This window comes from Cupressus sempervirens, chromosome 5 (genome assembly GCF_028749045.1).
Source record: "Cupressus sempervirens isolate cs-2001-9-10 chromosome 5, ASM2874904v1, whole genome shotgun sequence".
NCBI lineage: Eukaryota > Viridiplantae > Streptophyta > Pinopsida > Cupressales > Cupressaceae > Cupressus > Cupressus sempervirens.
In genome coordinates, this window is record NC_143122.1 from 900,880,652 (window position 1) to 900,900,241 (window position 19,590).

A 19,590-nucleotide genomic window follows, 5' to 3' on the forward strand; every position below is an offset into this window, starting at 1 on the left:
AGGAAAAGGTATGTAGGAATTCTATACTTGAAAGCTATATTTTACAACAATTCCTAGAATTAAAAGTGATAAAAAGATATATCCACATAATGAAAGGTGCATTGAGAAATTTTGGTAATAAAAATTTAGTATGTATTGAGCATGAGTGGTACACATTACATTGATCGATTCATACAATATAAAACAAGTGATCGACAAGGATTACATACTAACCAAGAAAGTTTTTTATGACAAAGTAAATAACTTTGATCAAACTAAAGTTAAGGCCAAGCTTATTTTTCATACAGTACCTTAGTAAAAGGATATTAATTATAGATCTAAAATTGAAAAATCCAAGGTATACATCAAATTTGAATGATTATTTTTCTTACCTAGCAATCAAGGAGCTTACAAAAAGATTCAAAAGAAATCTATGCAACCAGAGAAAGGAATCAAAACAAGTTATCATCCAATCTGTGAAGAGAGTTAAGTATTACTTTTATAATGTATTGATGAGTAAGGTATTTTGTGAAAATATTTTATTGAAAAGCCTAGAACACAATGACATCTAGAAGTGAAATTTCAAAGGATATGAATGCACAACTCATAAGGAAGGATCATCAACTCCAACCAAATTTTAGAAACATAGTTAATATTGAAACCCCTATTGATAATGTTGGAGCGTTGTCATCTATTCTACCTAGAGTCTTGACTATGCAAGACATCAGATCATGTTATCAATATAAGATTGAAGAAATTTTATATTTTAAAATGAGGATAGATTATGATAAGTTATGTGTAGATGGAATTCTAAAAGATGAATTTAAAATTTCTATAGACAAAGGGTTGACTTATGACTTGGATTTTCTTAAAATATTCAAGAATGAATGGACAGATATTTTTCTAAGATAAGTTGATGACATGAAAATATGGTAGGAAGGTGGATCAATCAAGATCAACAAGGCAATCATTCAAAAAGTAACTAGGTATCCTACATTGGATTGACCTAAGAGCACAAGGAGTGGCACATAGAATGAAATTGTAAACCTACCCAAGAAGAAGTGGAATGGTTGTGGAATGTCAATAGAAAACATTGAGGATCCACTAGTTAAATTTATTGTTAATGTGATTTCACATAGGTGTTATCAATCTAGAAAATTGAACAATATGTTATGCATTGTAGTAGATTTGAGATACAAAATTATAAAGAATGATCATACATACAATCTTGTGGAGCTATAGCTGTTGGAAATACAATAGAGAAGGTAAACTATGAGGGTGGGGTGGAGAAGGGGGAGGGAGGTGAATAAGTGCTTCAAAAATTTAACCCATAAAATATTCACCACACATCCATCTCACAACTGCATGTAAATTGAAATTCCAAATTAAGCATATACATCCATAACATCAAAACTATAAGCACTCAACACATACACGATAGAAGATATCAGGTTACCCGGAAGCCCTCCAATGAGAAGGTAAAAATGGGGTGGGGATGATTCCCACAAATCTTCACTATTGCAGTAATAAATTGTATCCAATGAAGGCTACAATATTTGATCATAAACTATGATCTACCTAGTGAAAGGTATACCTTGTCAAAGGCTTACAAGATTGTTACATCTTACCCTATCAAAGGATTTTAACACCTTGTTAGAAATGTGCCTAATTTAAAGGACTTAAAATTATGTAATGAAGTAAGAACCCTATTAAAGGATTTATAATAGCTTGTTAGGACTACTTTGTTAGGAGATTTAACTGATCCACTTGTTAGAACGTCTCAACAATGATCCTACAGTTAGCACTATGTTACTAGATAATAGATAACCTCTTTGCATGTATCATTGATCCTCTCTAATCAAATGTATCAATTATGTCCTCTAATCTCTTTCCTTTGTTCTACTCTAACTAATTCTGCAATGTATCTCAATTCATAATTCCTTAGCCACCATGAATACTCTATTTGTGCATGGAAATTTCACTCTTCACACCTTCAACTCTTAAAATCTCTAAGGGTTTTTCCTCCTTAAGAAGACTTAGGTAAATTCGGGTTAGATATGAATCAATGATTGTGATTCACCCATTATGCCACTTAAAACATCCCTTCAACTAATTGGATGCATGCACAGCATAGGGATTCATAATTTTCCTTCAAAAATATCTTCTAGAATTGTAAAAAAATCCTAAAGTCATCTAAAAAATGGTTTATATAGTAGTTTGTGTCATTACAAACAACTATGTCAAAATTGTCTACTTAGCACCTGAAGTGACTAATGCTTGGCATCTACTATATATTTCATGCTATAACTCATCTTCTAAATGACTCAACATCCATTGATCACTTGACATCTAAATCATGTGACATCATCTATTTGATCAACACTTGAGTGACTCGACATGTATTGCTTACTCAACATATACTAAATATCTTCTCACTCAGCATACACTATCTAAAGACTTATGCTCAATATATACTAAGAAAATGACTTAAGTGTATTGTCACTCATATGTCAAAACCAATATGAGATTAACAATCCCCACCTTTGACATGAGTGGAAAAAAATCTTGGTCATGCATAAATAACCTCAACTTAGAGAATAACTTAGATAATCTCTTCAGTACCTGGCCTATATACAAGCCTATATACAAAATTTCAAAATTTTGCAAAACTTGATTTATTAGTCATACCTCAAATATTAATAACTCCCCCCCTGAGTTGATTGTTCTATTTTGAATCTGAAAGCTAAATACTCCTACTAAGTAGATCTCCCATGTTGTTTATGTTATTAGTACCTCCTTCTTTGCCTGGTCTCCCCCAAAACTTATTCATTTTCTCCCCCTTTCTGACACTTATGTCATGGGTGGTACATGAATTGTGTGTTTGGCCAAAAAAAATGTATGGACCTCCAATATGATTTTAAATGTTGTATCCCAGTTGTTAGGTGCTACCTCCAAAGATTTGATCTGAATATCCAACTTGGTAGCAAGGGTTCAACTAAGTCTTCATGAGTAGAAAGATGGGAATCTTTCTTCATCAATGTTTCTACATAGGCTAGTTCCTTTTGTAACACTTCCATGAGAGGAATCAACACGGACTGGATATTGATTAGTGCAGCCCTTATGTTGCCATCTTGTCCTTGTAAAGCTACTAACTAACCTTGTGTTGACATTAAATGTCTAAATGAGACTAACCTTGGGAAGGAGATTGTTGGAGAATATTACATGTTTTCTTCAAATCTCCCTCTAGATGGTCAATGTTTCTCTGCACTTCTTGTGTGAATAAGGGAACATCACAAAGCTAGGTGTAAAGAGAGAAAATTTTCTCCAAAATACTCTTCATAACCTCAATTCTAGTTGTTAACTCAACCTAGTGTAGTACAATGGCACTAGATATCTTTTCATTTACCTTGATTTGAAATTTATTCTCAGACCATTCCAACAATTTGACATTAGTATCAAGGTCTTCATCAATTACCTTCTCCATAATATTGGCTAACTACTCAATGATTGGATTTGTTTCATCAAGAGTAGAGAGGCTGAATGCATCAAGAAATATGTACTTGATTTCATGAAGTGCTTGTTTCTACCTATGCTCCCTTCTAAGTTATTATTGGTGTTTCTTCCTTGCCAAAGCATCCTATAATATTCTCATTTTTTCTATTGTGATTGATGTAATAAAAAACTTTGGAAATTCAATCACCTCATCTAAGTTGATGTCACCTCATCAACCTTAGATGTACTAGGACTAGACCTTGATGTTTGCAAAAGTATACCTTATGTACTCAGCCTATGAAGTTCTTGACTAGGAAGAGGAGTGGTGGTTTCTAGTAAGGTAACTAGTGTTTAAATTGCTAATTATTCCTCAAGCTTTATAGTCAGGATTGAATCTTCAGTCTTATCCTTCTCTTTTTCTGTCAACCTTGTCTCACCTTGTGCATGTAGTAGGTGTAGGACTTTCTTCCTAACCTATTTGGACTAGTGTCCCTTCTTGCTCAATTATGGTGACTATAGGTATTAAAACATGTTGTACCAATGTTCTAGCATGTGAAGACATAGTTTCCTTTCTTTGGTACACTACAAGAGACATTATAAATTGCACCTCTATGGATTGAGTGGGGGTAATAGGGACTTCTGGTGTTTTCTCCCCTATAGATACCAATTCTACCTTCACAATCTCATCCACACTTACCAAAATAGGATGACTCCATAGTTGTGCCTTAGTGGTGGAATCAGTCAATATCTTATGCATATACTCCTCTTTTAGGGGATTGATGTTCTAAATGGTGTTGTTAGAGACATCTTTAATATTTTTTGTTATTTTTTGTGGATTGGCACTCGACATATCTAATTTTGGTACATTCTAGTCTTATTGTTGCTCTTTCTCAACTTTTTCCTTTGTAGTGCCTTCCCCTTGTACTTCCCTTATAGATTCATTTTTTGTTACTTCAACTTCCTATTGTTCATCTATGTCTTCATCTACTTCCTTAGGTGCTTCCTCAATAGCCTTTTGTATTGTTAGCCCATAGATCACTTCCCATAACTATGTGCTCTACCAAACTTCTTCAATTTTTTTGTGTAAAATATTGAAGGCTTGGTATTTTGGAGAAAACCTCCCCTTATACTTGTTAATAACCTTTGTCATTTCAAACTTATCCAAGATTGGAATTATGCTTGCAAGTGTAGTCTCTCTAATATTTTTCTTAGTTGTGAGACTATATTGCCACCTTTTCTCAACCCTATCATATAGAATCTTGGGTAAAGAGTAGGCAAGCTCAATTGGTGTTTTCTTAAATATTGCCATCATGGTATACACAGATTCTTCCACTTTATTAATCTCAATCTTTCCAAGTCTACCAAACTCAACATGTGTGAATCCACTTAAATCAGCATTATTCTTGACATATTCACACAAGTTGTCCAAATGAAAAGAGAGACTATGACTTACCACTTTAAATTGGTTGTTGTCATCTGACTGAGTCCTTTCCTCATCTAATTCATCTAGAGCAATGTACTTTCCTATCTTAGGTTGTTCTTGTTGACTCTACTATGTTGAAGTAGTTGTTCTTTTACCTTTTGGTTTGTTAGCTTCCCCCTTTTTTCATGTAGTAGCCCTTGTGCTAGCCCTTGTAACAAGAACTACAAGATTTGGTTGTGTTGTCTTTGCAACCTTCCTTGGTTTCTACATTGTAGGCTCCTTCAACTTTCTCTTCTTCATCTCTATAGGTTTGGGTGTTTCAACTGGCATCTTTTCCCTCAACACCTTCATCTTTTTCTACTTCTTCTTGTTTATCTTCTCCTTGACCATGGGTTAGCACAAGTGGGGGTTGAGTAGGTTGCTCATCTTCTTCATTCTCACTGTCTTCTTCTTTTTCCTCTTCTCCACCTTCACCAAATCTCTCATTAAGTTTCTTCACAATTTTATTTTTCTTTCTAAATACTAAACCTATATTCAAATCTATACTAATTCTAGATTTGGCTTCCTCATAGGTCCCAAATGAGGTTGTACGCTTATCAACTTCCTCTACTAATAATATTGTGATGGTTGTTGATGTGTCATCCACATTTTTTTCATAAGATAGTGGCCTAAGCCATCTAACCCTAGGAATAGATGCTTGAACATATATAAGACCAGTTTCAATGAGAAAACAAATATCATCATAGTATTTATCCACATGTGACATGGGTATTCTCAATGTCTCCTTCATAAACTTCTTAAACTCTTCAAAATAGTTGGTCATAACTAACTCAAAATTGTCACCAAGTTTCTCAATGTACTCTTCAATTTGTGCTACAATAGACCTATTGGTCTTCCAAGCAACATTTCCATATGAAGGAAAACTATTTTGCACATAAAATAATATGCAAACTAGTAATGACTAGAATTAGCATTATGCACTCTTAGTCTTTCTTACAGCTCCCAAGTTTTCTAATAACTACTAGAGTTGTAACTCAGCAAGGTCATAAGAATGATCCTTCTTTACTATCTTATATCCCAAATCCACAACAATGCATGAGACACTATTCAATATGCTAGATTGAAAGAATTTGTGAGCAATAATTCTCACTACAAATGCAATTAGGGGATCTAATATTGTGTTGATTGCCATCCCTCATTTATTTCATACAACCCCTATGTTCTTTTCAATGACCTCCTTTGCATCCATTTGCATGGTCTTAGGTTTGTCTAGGGTAGGATACACTATTACTCTTTGAGTGATTCTTTAGTTCATTCTTGTGCGGCTATTTTCGAACCATACAAAGTGATCATGTATTATTCTGAACACTATTTTAATCCATTCTATTTTGAATATGTTTGGGAAATCTAGGGCATGGGTTAACCCTTTTTTCTCAACAATTTTTTTTCTTCCTTCAACACTCCATTTTCACACAATTTTCTATCTAAGTCTTTTATTTCCATATCACCAATACATCCAACCTCACAAGTACAGAAACATCTTACATCTTCTATCATTTAAACCTTTGGTGGTATCATAGATAACACACTAGTTGGATCACCTTTGTATCCAATCTTAGGAATAGCTCTAAAAGATGGCTGTTTTACTTCATTGCTTATCAATTAAATATTCAAAACTTATTTTCTTTCCTTCCTAATAGTAGTAGAAGACCTAGACACCATTTAAAATATCTAAGGTTTGCAATAATTTAGACACATGATAAAATACCTTTTTATAAGAATTTTCCTTAGGGAAATATTCACCCAAGATCATAGAACTCGAACACAAGATCAACTATAAACTAAAAAAGGGTATGATCAATATATTAGAGTATGTCCTCATACATTTCTCTATATTGTATGTACAAACACACTAGGAGTGCCTGTATATAAAGGCCTCTCAAGAAGCACCTAGAATGTCTCTAGAAAAAACTAAGAGATAAGATAAGCATGACAACTAAGCACACATCTTATCCATCATTCTAGATGAAAGGATAAGAATGACAAGGTGTATCTCAAGTAGAGAAGTTGTAGACACCCTATGCTTAATTAGTGTGCTAACTCCAAAGTAGTAGACAACATGTGCATAAAAGAGCTGTGAACTCATATGTTGTTAGCATGACAACTAACAAGAGTGCACATACTCCTAGGTGACTAAAAAATAAATATTAAAATAATGCATTAACCTAATTAAACTTAAGTAAGTGTAAATAGTAAATAATTATTTACACCAACACCCACATTAAGTGTAACTTAGGGGAATGCCCTTAAGCTTACAAAAACTAGGATGCAATGCATCATGGGTTCTAGCAACTAGGCCATGTTAGGTACCCATGTACATAATGAAAATACGGTCTCCCATAAAGCAAAGAAATATGGAAAAACCTCATGGGAAAATCCCTCCCCAAAAAAGAGAGATAAAAGGATGTATGGATGGATGGAGTAATCAAGATCCCCCATTACAACATAAATCAAGTATATACAATAGAGAAATGGGAGAAGGAAAAAACCTCCTAAGAGGAAAAAGTCCTCCCCAAAAAGGAGGAGAAGGAGATGAGGTAGTCCCCCCCCCCCCCCCCCCCAAAGGTAGTGTGTTGATCAGTGAGAAATGCTACAATGTAGAAGTTGATCGATGACTGTTGAATGATGTTCCTCCCCTTTAGAAGAAACAATAGGAATGTTACTAGTGAGATGCTTTCACTATGTGTGGAAAGAATCTCGATGATGAAAGGAGTCTTTGAAATTTTTTCAAGTGTCCCTATATCAATATTGATGATGGCTCCTTCCAAAAATACCTCGAGAAGAACTGCAAATCGATCAAGGATGTTTGTTGAACCTATCCCAATGAGCCATCTATCTCATCAACTAATAAAGAGACCTTCAAAAAAAATTGTACATAAGGATCCACAAACACGTCAACCTGTAAAGATCAATCATGTAAATAATGGACAGGAGGGTCAGAGTGGGCCCTCACAAAAATTTTAAAGGATCATCTTCATCAAAGAGAAGATGTAAATCATCAAGGTTATCTCCCAAGTTTGTAGTGTGTGACTCCATGAACAAACTTGAAATGTCTACCATGCAGTCATCACCTGAGGCTGGAACTAGAGGACAAAGTGTACCCTACTGCGGTGAAGTAAATGAATCAATCACTATGGAAAAAGAATATGCCTCAAAAACAAAATGAATATCATCAAGGATGTCTCCCACATCTTCAATGTGAGACTCCATGAATAGGTCTACAATGGCAGGAAGGAAGTTGTTGCATTAAAGTAAAGTAGGAAGAATAAGGGGTCCTACTGCATTGAATCTAAAGCATTTGTGCTTGAAACAAGATCAATAGGAGCAACAAGAGCATCTGGAGATGATGCAGCTACAACTGGAGGTAGAAGATCTTTGGAGAATGGAGGGATGTGTAGATCTCCATACATCTCTCAAAGATGCATCCAGTGAACATATGGATCAATTGCCTTAAGGTCAATTAGTGAATCCAAAACCTCCATATCTATATGTAGAAAGAGAACACTACTAATGAAGGAAAAAGTATCAATATCATATATAAGTCCTCTCGCATATGGTAGTGCATTGTGCTGACTAAGATATTTGATAGCCAATTGACTCCATTCCTAATAGTTTTCTAGTGTCAAGTAAATCAAATCTTCCTCTTCCATGATGGACTAATCAATGTAACCCCCAAAGATGCAAGAAAAATGTAAGAATCCCTCCCTAATTTATGATTCTATGCTTTATAAGTGGTGCATGTAAAATAGGCCACTTGTCAAAATGTACAAGATGGACTTCTGATTTTGCCTATTACAACTACCTTTTGAGGCCTAAATTTGGAATTAAGAAATGTAGCTCGGATGTACAACAATTATGAAAAGAAATATAATGTGGAAAAGGCCCTAATGATGAAAGTGATTTTTTTTTCCATACAGTGCTATTATCTTAAAGTAGATCTAGAAAGTAGACGAAAAATATCACACTTTCAAAAAAATGGAACTTGAAACGGAGTCTAGATGAGCCTGTATGGAGCATTTCAATTTAAAAAATGCAAGATTTGGATAGGTACAGTCACCAAAAGACATAATTTCTAAAAAAATTGTGAACCAAAACTAGAAGAGAATAGAATTAAAGAATAGTTTAGGGAATTCTACCCAATAATAATAATAATTGCACCTAATTTTGAGTGTTTGAGTTATGGCCTCTCAAAGTCAGGCTACCAAATTGAAACTAAATATGGAGAGGGGTCTAGAAGAAAAACTACTAGCTTAAATTTGATAGTCAAATAGCCTTTATAAGAGCTATAAAAAGCCTAGAAATGATGGTCAAATGGTCGTCAAATTTAACTTCTCAAAATGTTGATGTCAGCAAAATAATAATCCCTTTGGGTGATAGCTGACTAGATAAGCCCATACACTAACATGTCTATATAGGCAATGATGTGTCGCAGAGGTGGTAGGTTTCCATGTGGAGCCATCTGGGAGGTCCGGCCAGCTAAGTTGGTGTCTCCATGGCTACAAAGTGTCTGCTTGCATGGTGCTATGCTAACATGGGTGGAAATTGAGTGGGATCTAACATGTCACTAACTATGCAAAGAGTGTCCATGTGGTGATGCTCTATTTGTCCACTTGTATCTTGTACTTGTACTATGGCAAGGTCACTGGAAGTTAGAATTGATGTCAAAATGACACCAAAATTTGGATATGCAACATCGGATGAGGTTTTTGGTGGCCAATTTTTCAATTAATAATCCCAAATCAATGGGGGAAATAATGATTGAGTTGTTTAGAATAATGAGCCAATAGTAGTAAAATAAAACAAGTTGCTTTTTGAGTTTGTCACTAGGACATTGTATGGCCAGAATCTAATATTCAATTAGAATTTGGGATGTCTAATGCCAAAAAATAAATAGATGCCCATTGAATGTAAAGGATGGAATATTCTAGAGAATAGGGAATATTCCCTATGATATACAGGGTTGGGGTGTGACTTCTTGGTACATGTAAATGGGCAACCGGTGACTTTTTTTTTCAAAAAAGTTAGTCAAAAATCAGAAAGAAAAAAAATTGCCTCATGATCAACTTTGGCCTAGGTTAAGCAAGTTTATAGCCTATTTTCACTTAATCAACATTCTAGACATACTAGTGAGGTCAGATTTGGCTCTAGACACTCCCAATTTCTACAATGCTCTAGATTTGGGCCAAGGTGCTGAAGTGAGAAAATAGTCTCAAACAACTATGTGAAGAGAAATTCTCCAACCTGGCTCTGATACCATGTAAGAATTTGCCTTAGGGCAATATTCACCCAAGATCATAGAACTCAAACACAATCACAACTATAGACCAAAAAAGAGTAAGATCAATATATTATAGTATGTCCTCATAAATTGCTTTGTATTGTATGTACAAACACACTAGGAGTGCCTATTTATAAAGGCCTCTCAGGAAGCACCTAGAATGTCTCTAGAAAGAACTAGGAGATAAGATAAGCATGACAACTAATCACATGTCTTATCCATCATTCTAGATGAAAGGATAAGAATGACAAGGTGTATCTCAAGTAGAGATGTTGTAGAGACCATGTGCTTAATTAGTGTGCTGATGCCTATGTTGTAGACACCATGTGCATAAAAGAGGTGCGAACTCCTATGTTGTCAAAATGATAATTCACAAGAGTGCACATACTCGTAGGTGACTAATAAATAAATATTAAAATAATGCATTAACTTAAGTATACTTAAGTAAGTGTAAATAATAAATAATTATTTACACCAACCTTTTTAATCTGATGATTGGTGACTATTAGTAGCTAAATCTAGTTCGCAAATTCTTGAATTATTCAACTCAATTTTCCTTTAGTTCTTCATGCTCTCTCCAATGTCAAATGATTGCAAATGAGTTTTTGGAATAAATGCTCAGTGCATAACTATAAGCTCAGCTCCAATAAAAATGTTGACTCACTCGGCTTCCATGTAGTTTCTATCATGCTTGACAACCACAATGAGCTTTATGAACACTATCACTTATGATAGCTCAGTATCAACTAATTTTTTACTCAGTAACAATAGTGAAACTTTTCATGCTTAGCAGTAACATGAAAACAAGAAAAACTACTAGATTTCTTCTAGGTTCTAATCAATACTTTGCATCTTACTTCATGAATATATGATCTTTTTAGAACTAAATCCTTGGAACTGATGTATAATTGAACTTTGAAATATTAGTCCCACACATACCTATAGATTGCCTAGATTGGGGTGGTTGTATCACCTGATCCATTGGATGAAGTGATCCCATCTGAACATGATGTGCCACAATCTTCCTTTCTCTTCCATGTCTTTTTCTTCTCCACTTTGACATTCTTAGCATAAACCTTTCCTTTTCCTTTTTTGAATTCACTACTAGGTGCTTTTGACCTTGTTGGGCAATTTCTACTTATGTGACCAGTCTTCAAATAGCTAAAACATGTAGTTTGACTCAACCATCTACTCTAATCACTTCTGAAATGTGTTCTAATGCAATTTTTAGAAATATTTCCATACTCTTGATATTAGTGACAACTCTACCTTGTATTTTAATCCCAATTATAAGAATTATCAATGTGGTTTACCTTGGATTACTTGTTTGGACTAGTAAGGCTTGGATCTATATGCATATACTTTATGTCCATACTTATTATGGTTGTAGTAGTAGCCTTCAAATATTTGTGTGATCATGACATTAGTATTTCATTCATGTGCCTAATTTCCTCATTTCTTACACTTATGATGGTTAGCCATGGATTTCTTCTTAGGGTTCTAATTTGCATTATTGCTCTTGCAAAAAAAAAATGTATAACCTATCTTTCCACAATTATGACAACTGGGTTTGTAATTTTTACCTTTTTCATTCCTTTATTCACCACTTTTAGATGATTCTTCTTCCTTAGTACTAGTGTAACCCAGTCTAGTAGTATCAATATTAGATCTAGGAGATCTCATCAATTTCTCAAAGTACTTTATGACTTCACTAGGTTTGTTGAAACTTTCAACAAATTCATTTTCCCTTTAAAGATCATTCCTCAGTTGTTCACTCTATAAATTCAGTTTTGTGATCTTAATATCCTTACCATTCAATTCATGATTGGAAATAATTAATTGATTCATTGTATCAATTTACATGCTAGAAATCCTTTGAATGTATGATATCTTCTCTTCTATTCTATTGGTCAAGATCCTTTTGGCATCTTCAATCATAACTTTGTCTTCTTTAACATTCTTTTTCTACTCAGTCACCTCACATAGAAATACTAATTGGACTTCTTGTTCTATCTTAAGATTTATGACCTCTTTAGTTTGGGTGTCATTCTTTCTCATTAGATCTACAAATAATTTAGTAATCTCTACCTCTGTGCAGTGTGTCATTCTCTTCAATAGTTATATCTTTCCTTCTCTTTAATGAGTGTTCTAACTCATCTCTTTCTTTATTCAACTTATGTAGTGCAAGTTGTATTTCAATCATCTAGTTCTTAATGACTTTTCCCAACTTGTGGACTTCCATCTTCAAGATATTTCCTCAAAGATGCAAAGCTTTCCCTTCTAGAGAACTAAGATCTGACCCAATTGTTGAAAATATAATAGGGAAGATAAACTTTGAGAGGTGGGGGAGGGCGAATAAGTTCTTCAAAACTTTATCCCCTAAAATATTCACCACACATCCAACTCATAATTTTATGTAAACTAAAATAAAAAATTAAGCATTCAACACATACATGACACAAGATATTTGGTCACCCAAAAACTTTCCAATCAGAAGGTAAAACTGGGGTGGGGATGACACCCATAAATCTTCATTTTTATATTAATAAAGTGTATCCAATGAAGGCTACAATGTTTGATAATAAACTATGATCTACCTAGTGAAAGTTTTGCAATATTAAAGGCTTACAACATTGTTAGATCTTACCCTATTAAAGGATTTCAATACCCTATTAGAAGTGTGTTTTATTTAAAGGACCTAAACTTGCAATGAAGTGAGCACCATGTTTAAAGAATTTACAACAAACTATGAGGACTACTTTGTTAAGATATTTAATTGATCCACCTATTAGAATGTCTCAGTAATGATCCTATGTTTAGCACTCTACTGCTAGATAATAGATCACCTCTTTTCATGTATCCTTGATCCTCTCTGATCAAATTGATCAATTATGTCCTCTAATATTTTTCCTCTTTTCTAAACTAACTAATTCTACAATGTATCTCAATTCACAATTCCTTAACCACCATGAATTGTAAGAATTTTCCTTAGGGCAAAATTCACCCAAGACCAAGGAACTCAAACACAAGCACAATAGTAGACCAAAGAGAGTATGATCAGAATGAAGATATATTCATTCAATATTGATTGTAAAATATACTAAGAGTTCCTATTTATAAAGGCCTCTAGAATGCTTCTAGAATGCATAGAACTTAGCAACATAAAGTCATACAACCAAGCACATGTCCAACAAATATGGGTTATCCTCCATAAAGCACAAGAGTAAGTGTGATAATGTGAGGATAAGCCTACAATGGTGTAGCATGCAAAATAATGTTGTAAAAAACATGTGCTAAAATGGGAGTGCAAATAACTATGTTGTCTACATGACAACTTAGTTAATGATGCAAACTCTAGTGTTGTAGACACCATGTGCTGAATTGGAGTTGCTTACTCTAGTTTTGTCAACATGACAACTCATGAGAGTACAAAAACTCCTAAGTGTCTCACCTAAATAAATAATAAAATAATTCAATATAATAAACTAATGCATTAACCTAAGTAAACTTAAGTAAAGTGTAAATATTAAATACTTATTTACACCAACACAACCCCACTTAAGTTCAACTTAGGGGAATGCACTTAAGTTCAAAAAATCTAGGATGAAATGCATAATGGGTCTTGGCTACTAGGCCATGTTAGGTACCCATGTACATAATGAAATGAAATCTTTCATAAAGAAGAGAAAGAGGGAAAATCTCATGGAAAAAACCCTCCCCAAAAAGAGAGATGAAAAAAACTAGGTGCATGGATGGATGGAGTAATCGAGACCCCCCTATGACAACATACATCAATTATATACAATAGATAATTATGAGAAGAACACTATCCCTAAATAGGAAAAGGTTCCCCCCCACAAGAGAGAAGAAGAGAGACAAGGAAGTCTCCCCCCCAAAATGAAGAGTGTTGATTAGTGATAGCTGTGCTAATGTAGAAGCTGATCCAAGACTATAGAACAATGTTCCTCCCCTTTGGAAGAAACAATACCATAGGTACAAGTGAAATGCTTCTATTATCTGTGGAAAGAATCACAATGATCACTGATGCCTCTGAAACCTGTTCAATTGTCCCGATGAAGGATAAATGAAGAACCTATCCTAAAGAATCTACTATCTCCTCAAATGATAAAAGAGACCTTCTGCAACTATTGTACATAAGTATCCACAATCACATCAACCTATGAAGATCAATTATGTAGAGAATGGACACGAGGGTCAGAGTGAACCCTCACAACAACTGAAGAAGGATCATCTCCATCAAAGAGAAGATATATATCATCAATGATGTCCCCAAAATCCCCTATGTATGACTCTATAAAAAGACCTAAAATATCTGCTATGTAGTCATTTGCTAGTGTTGGAGTTGGAATACTAGGTGTACCCTATTGTGTTGGACCTATCACTGTGGAAATATATTCATGCGGAGTGTGTTGATGTCATGACCTCTCACTAAAACTGTTAATAGAACCTCATGTATCTGAATCTATTGAAGCACTATCGCTGGTGTCACTATCAGTTTCCACAATGTATGATGTGCAAAGAGGATTAGAGGATAACTTGGTGAAATTTCCTCAAAGTGTACATCTTTCTCCACAAAGATCTCATGTGTCTTAGGATCCATAAGTTTGAATGCCTTCACACTATCTTTGGAGCTGATAAAAGTACAAGGATGAGGTGATGGTGCCTTGCATCCCTTGGAAGATATGTTTGCCCATGCTGGACAACCAAAGACTCTAAAGTGTGTCACAGCTAGTTTTATTCCACAGCATACCTCAAAAGGAGTCTTTCTATCTAAGGTAGGATGAGGAGACCTCTTTATTATGTGATTGGCACTATTGATTGCTTCAACTTCAAGTGATGGATATAGAGACTTGGCTTGTATCATGTAACTTGCCATAGACTTAAGACTTCAAATCGTCAATGCTAAAACATCTATCTTGTGAAGACTAAATGCTAGTGGATTTTGAAGATCAATTCCCTCAAGTTTGCAAAAATCTTTAAGTCTTTTGTTCACATATCTGCTTTTATTGTCCATCCTTAGAACTTTGATGGCTTTCCTTGACTTTTATTCAAGATGATTTTTTAAGGCTAGATACTTGTGCAACACTTCATTCTTGTGATGAAGAAGGTAGACCCAAGTGTACCTTGAAAGGTTGTCAATGAAAGTAAGTATATAGTGCCCCTACTTGACTAATGTCATTGGAAAAGGACTTTCTAGTACCATGTGAACCAACTAAAGAACAACTGGTACTCTTGAAGACTTCCCTTTATGTAACTTCTCCTCTAGATACATATCTACTGAACTTTTTGAACATTCACCTTCAAAAAAGTTTCTTGTAGGTAGACCTTTGACAATTTTGTTTGATAAAAGTTGCTAAAGATAGTAGAAGACTAGATGACCAAACTGCTCATTCCATAATTTAGATTGTGAATTGGATTGAGTTAACAAGGCATGTGAAGGAGACTGAGGCACAAAGTGGGAGAAATAATACAACCTTTTATCATGGTTAACTTTCCCCACTGCAACCAATGAGTCATCTTTTAGACTATGCACCTTTACTTAGTCAAGAAGGAATTCAAATTTATGGCCATATCCAAGGTGAGTGATTTGGTAAATTGAGAGGAGATTTGAACTTAGGTTTGGAACACAGAGAACATCTTTGAACTCTCCACATTTCCTTTCCCTTCAACTTCCATTTTTGTATTATCTCCCACAAACATCTGTGGTACCTTGGACTACTTCGATGAAGAAAAATCTCCTTTTGAACAACCCATATGAAATGAGGTACCTGATTCAAGAATCCATTCCTTTGAAAAGTTTAAATTTTCCATGAGTGCTTGCCCTTTGCTCTTTAAATCTGAAGAAGAGGATCCTTTCTCCTTGTAAGCATTAGGTAGTGGAACATTATGTTTCTCTAGGATAGAGGTCAACTCATCAATCTTTTTATGATAACACTCATGTTCTTGATGAGCCAATTTCTTGCAATAAGCACACTTTTTTTGGTTCTTATTATTGTCCCCCTTCTTGTTTGAATTTGAGGAAGACCTACATTCCTACCTTCTTCATTTGATTATGATGTTGCTTTTTCTACATCCTCTAATTTTTCAGTCTTCCATTTCTTAGTCTTTCCCTTTCCTTTATTTGAAGATTGTCCAGCTAAATTTTGAGAACCCTCATTATTGGCCATCAATGCCTTACAGTTTGGCGAATTGAGAATCCCATTGATTTCAACTTCTTTTCTTCTTTATCCAATAGGTTAGCATAATCATCAAAAGAGACTTTCTGATAAGTAGACCCTAATGTAGTCTTTGAGGTATTATAAGTAGAAAAAAATGTGGAGTACTCAAATGGTAGCTAATATGAATGAGATAGATTAACCTATCATCTTTAATAGGACTCCCATAATCATTTAGGTTCTTTCTTAATTCATTCACCTTTATGATAAAATCCTATATGGAATCAAATGCCTTAGGATCTAAGGAGACAAGCTCATCTTCAATTTTGAAAGCATCTTCCTTAGACACTTTACCATATAGGTTTTTGAGGGTATCCCAAGCTTCCTTGGATGTACGAGACTTCTGAATCTAATACATGATCTTGTCATCAACCCCCAAACAAATATCACCTAGGGCTTTCCTATCCATTATTTATCAATCAGTGATTTCACTAGAAGATACATGATCACCAAATTGGTTTAGGAAGGATACCATCTACATATTGAGAAACTCATTCGTGCATTAAATGACACCACATTCTAATGGACCATGTAGCATAGTTATGTGGAGTTAATTTTTTAAACTTTAAATTTCCCATAATGTAGAAAATGAAAGAAAACTATAGAAAAAGAGAAACACAACACCAAGAACACCCTCCCTTTTCACTAAATCAAGAAAACCCCCAAAAAGGATGCTTTGGGCACTTTATATGTAGTGTGATTACCATGGAAACTTGCCAATTTTGGCCTTAGTGGACTTTGGATTGTGCATTTTACTACCTCCTTATGGAGTTCAAAACTGGAAGATTACAATGTATCTCAGATATACAACAATTTTGAAGGTATATCAAAGTATTACAATGCAAAAAAAGACCTAATTCTGAAAGTAACACTTTTGTCCACACAACCCTATAATTTGATTGTAGACAAAAAATAATGCACTTTTAGGAAAAAATGGAACGTGTTTTTGTTTCTAGATGAGCCCATACAAAGCATTTGAAGTTGGAAAATGCAGGATTGGATAGGTATAGTTGCCAAAAGATGCAATTTATGTCATATCCATGCACCAAGACTAGAAAAGAGCTACACCACTAGAAATTTTAAGAAATTCTACCCAATTTCAAAAAAAATTGTACCTAATTTGGAGTCTAGATGACTGAGATATGGCCTCCCAAAGTTGGACTACAAAATAAAAAATCAATCTAGAGAGGGGTTCAATCAGCAAAAGACAAGGTTAAATTTGGTATTCATATAGCTATCACAACAATTCAATTTTTCCATTAGATGATGGTCAGACAAAAATCATATTTAGGCTCAAGAACTTGATGATGTCAAAAAAAACTCCACCCTTGGATAACATTAGCATGATGTAATGATGACATTAGCATAAAGATTTGTACGAAATTGTATAGAATTGTGTATAGGCAATCTTACATGTCTTTGTCTTGCTTGTGCTATACAGGTTTGAGGTTGTGCTAACATGTTGCCACGTGTCTTTGTGATGAGGTAGTACAACTAGTAGTTCTATGTGGCAGGATGCCTACGTGTCACATTGGTACTAGGTCACATGTCATACACTCATTTCACTGTGAGCTATAGTGTGGCAAGAATTCTATGTGTGGGTTTGTCAAACATGTGGTGCCACATGTCACTAGGAGGCTACGTTGTCTGTAACATGCCAAAGGAGATAGATTGTTGTCATGGTGGGCGGGAGGGCTAAGTCACTGCTAATGTGGATGGGCCACATGTTGCGTGTTTACAATTTGAGCAGGCAGATCTGTATGGCAATGTGTACAATAGTTATTGCATTATTTTTCTGGTGGTCATTATGTAGTGGTGGCCAGAACTTGGAGTGACAATGATGGACATTGCTAGAGTTTAGGGGTTTCAAGCCATCGACAATGTCGGTATTATCCCACACGCATTGTGTGAAGGGCCTATGTGGTATTTGAAAGTAAGCCTACATAGTGTGAGACCAAATGAGCTACTAATTTGTGAGTGATTCTTGGCAGTTTAATGCAGTCAGTAGATTGATGAAGCCTATTGATTTAGCTAGAATTTGGCTAGATTTGGAATTGTTAGCCACCAGATTTAGATGACTAAAGCCCACTGATTAGAATATTCTCTGAAATAATAGAATATTCTTCCAAATTGTAGGGCCAAGGTGTAACTACCTAGTTCTGCAAAAAACATTCTCTAATAGCCCAACTGAGCAAATAAAAATTTGAAAATAAAAATTTGAAAAAGAAATAGTAGAGAATTAAATTAATTCAAATCTAAAAATTAATGCACAGATCGATTAAAATGACCATACCCAAGTTGCAAATTAGTGCCTTTGGGTTCCAGTTTACAAATAAATTTTGCCTCATGATCAACTTCAGCCTAGCATAGGAAAATTTATAGTTGATCTTGATTGAATTGATGTTCCAGACATAATGTGAAGGTTCAAATTGGCTCTAGACGCTCTCAATTTTTGTAGATTCTCTGGATTTGGGTTGAAGCGCTCAAGCAACAATGGTCTGGAATGGCTATGTGAAGAGAATGTCCTCAAACTCTGATACCATGTCTGAATTATCCTTAGGAAAGAATTCACCCAAGACCAAGGAACTCAAACATAAGCACAATAGTAGACCAAAGAGAGTATGATTAAAATGAAAATATATTCATTCAATATTGAATGTAAAGTACACTAGGAGTGCCTGGATAGAAGTTAGCTACATGATAAGTTATACAACTAGGCACATGTCCATTAGATATGGATCATCCTCCATTAAGCACAGGAGTAACTGCGATGGTGTGAGGATAAACCTACAATGGTGCAGCATGCAAAATAATGTTGTAGAGAACATGTGCTAAAATGGGAGTGTGAATAACTATGTTGTCTACGTGAAAACTCAATTAATAATGCAAACTCTGGTGTTGTAGACACCATGTGCAAATTAGAGTTGCTTACTCTAGTGTTGTCAACATGAAAACTCATGAGAGTATGCAAACTCCTAAGTGTTTCACCTAATAATAATAATAATAATGCAATACAATAAAATAATGCATTAACTTAAGTAAACTTAAGTAAAATTTAAATAGTAAATACTTATTTACACTAGCATGAATACTCTATTTGCACATGAAAACTTCACTCTTCG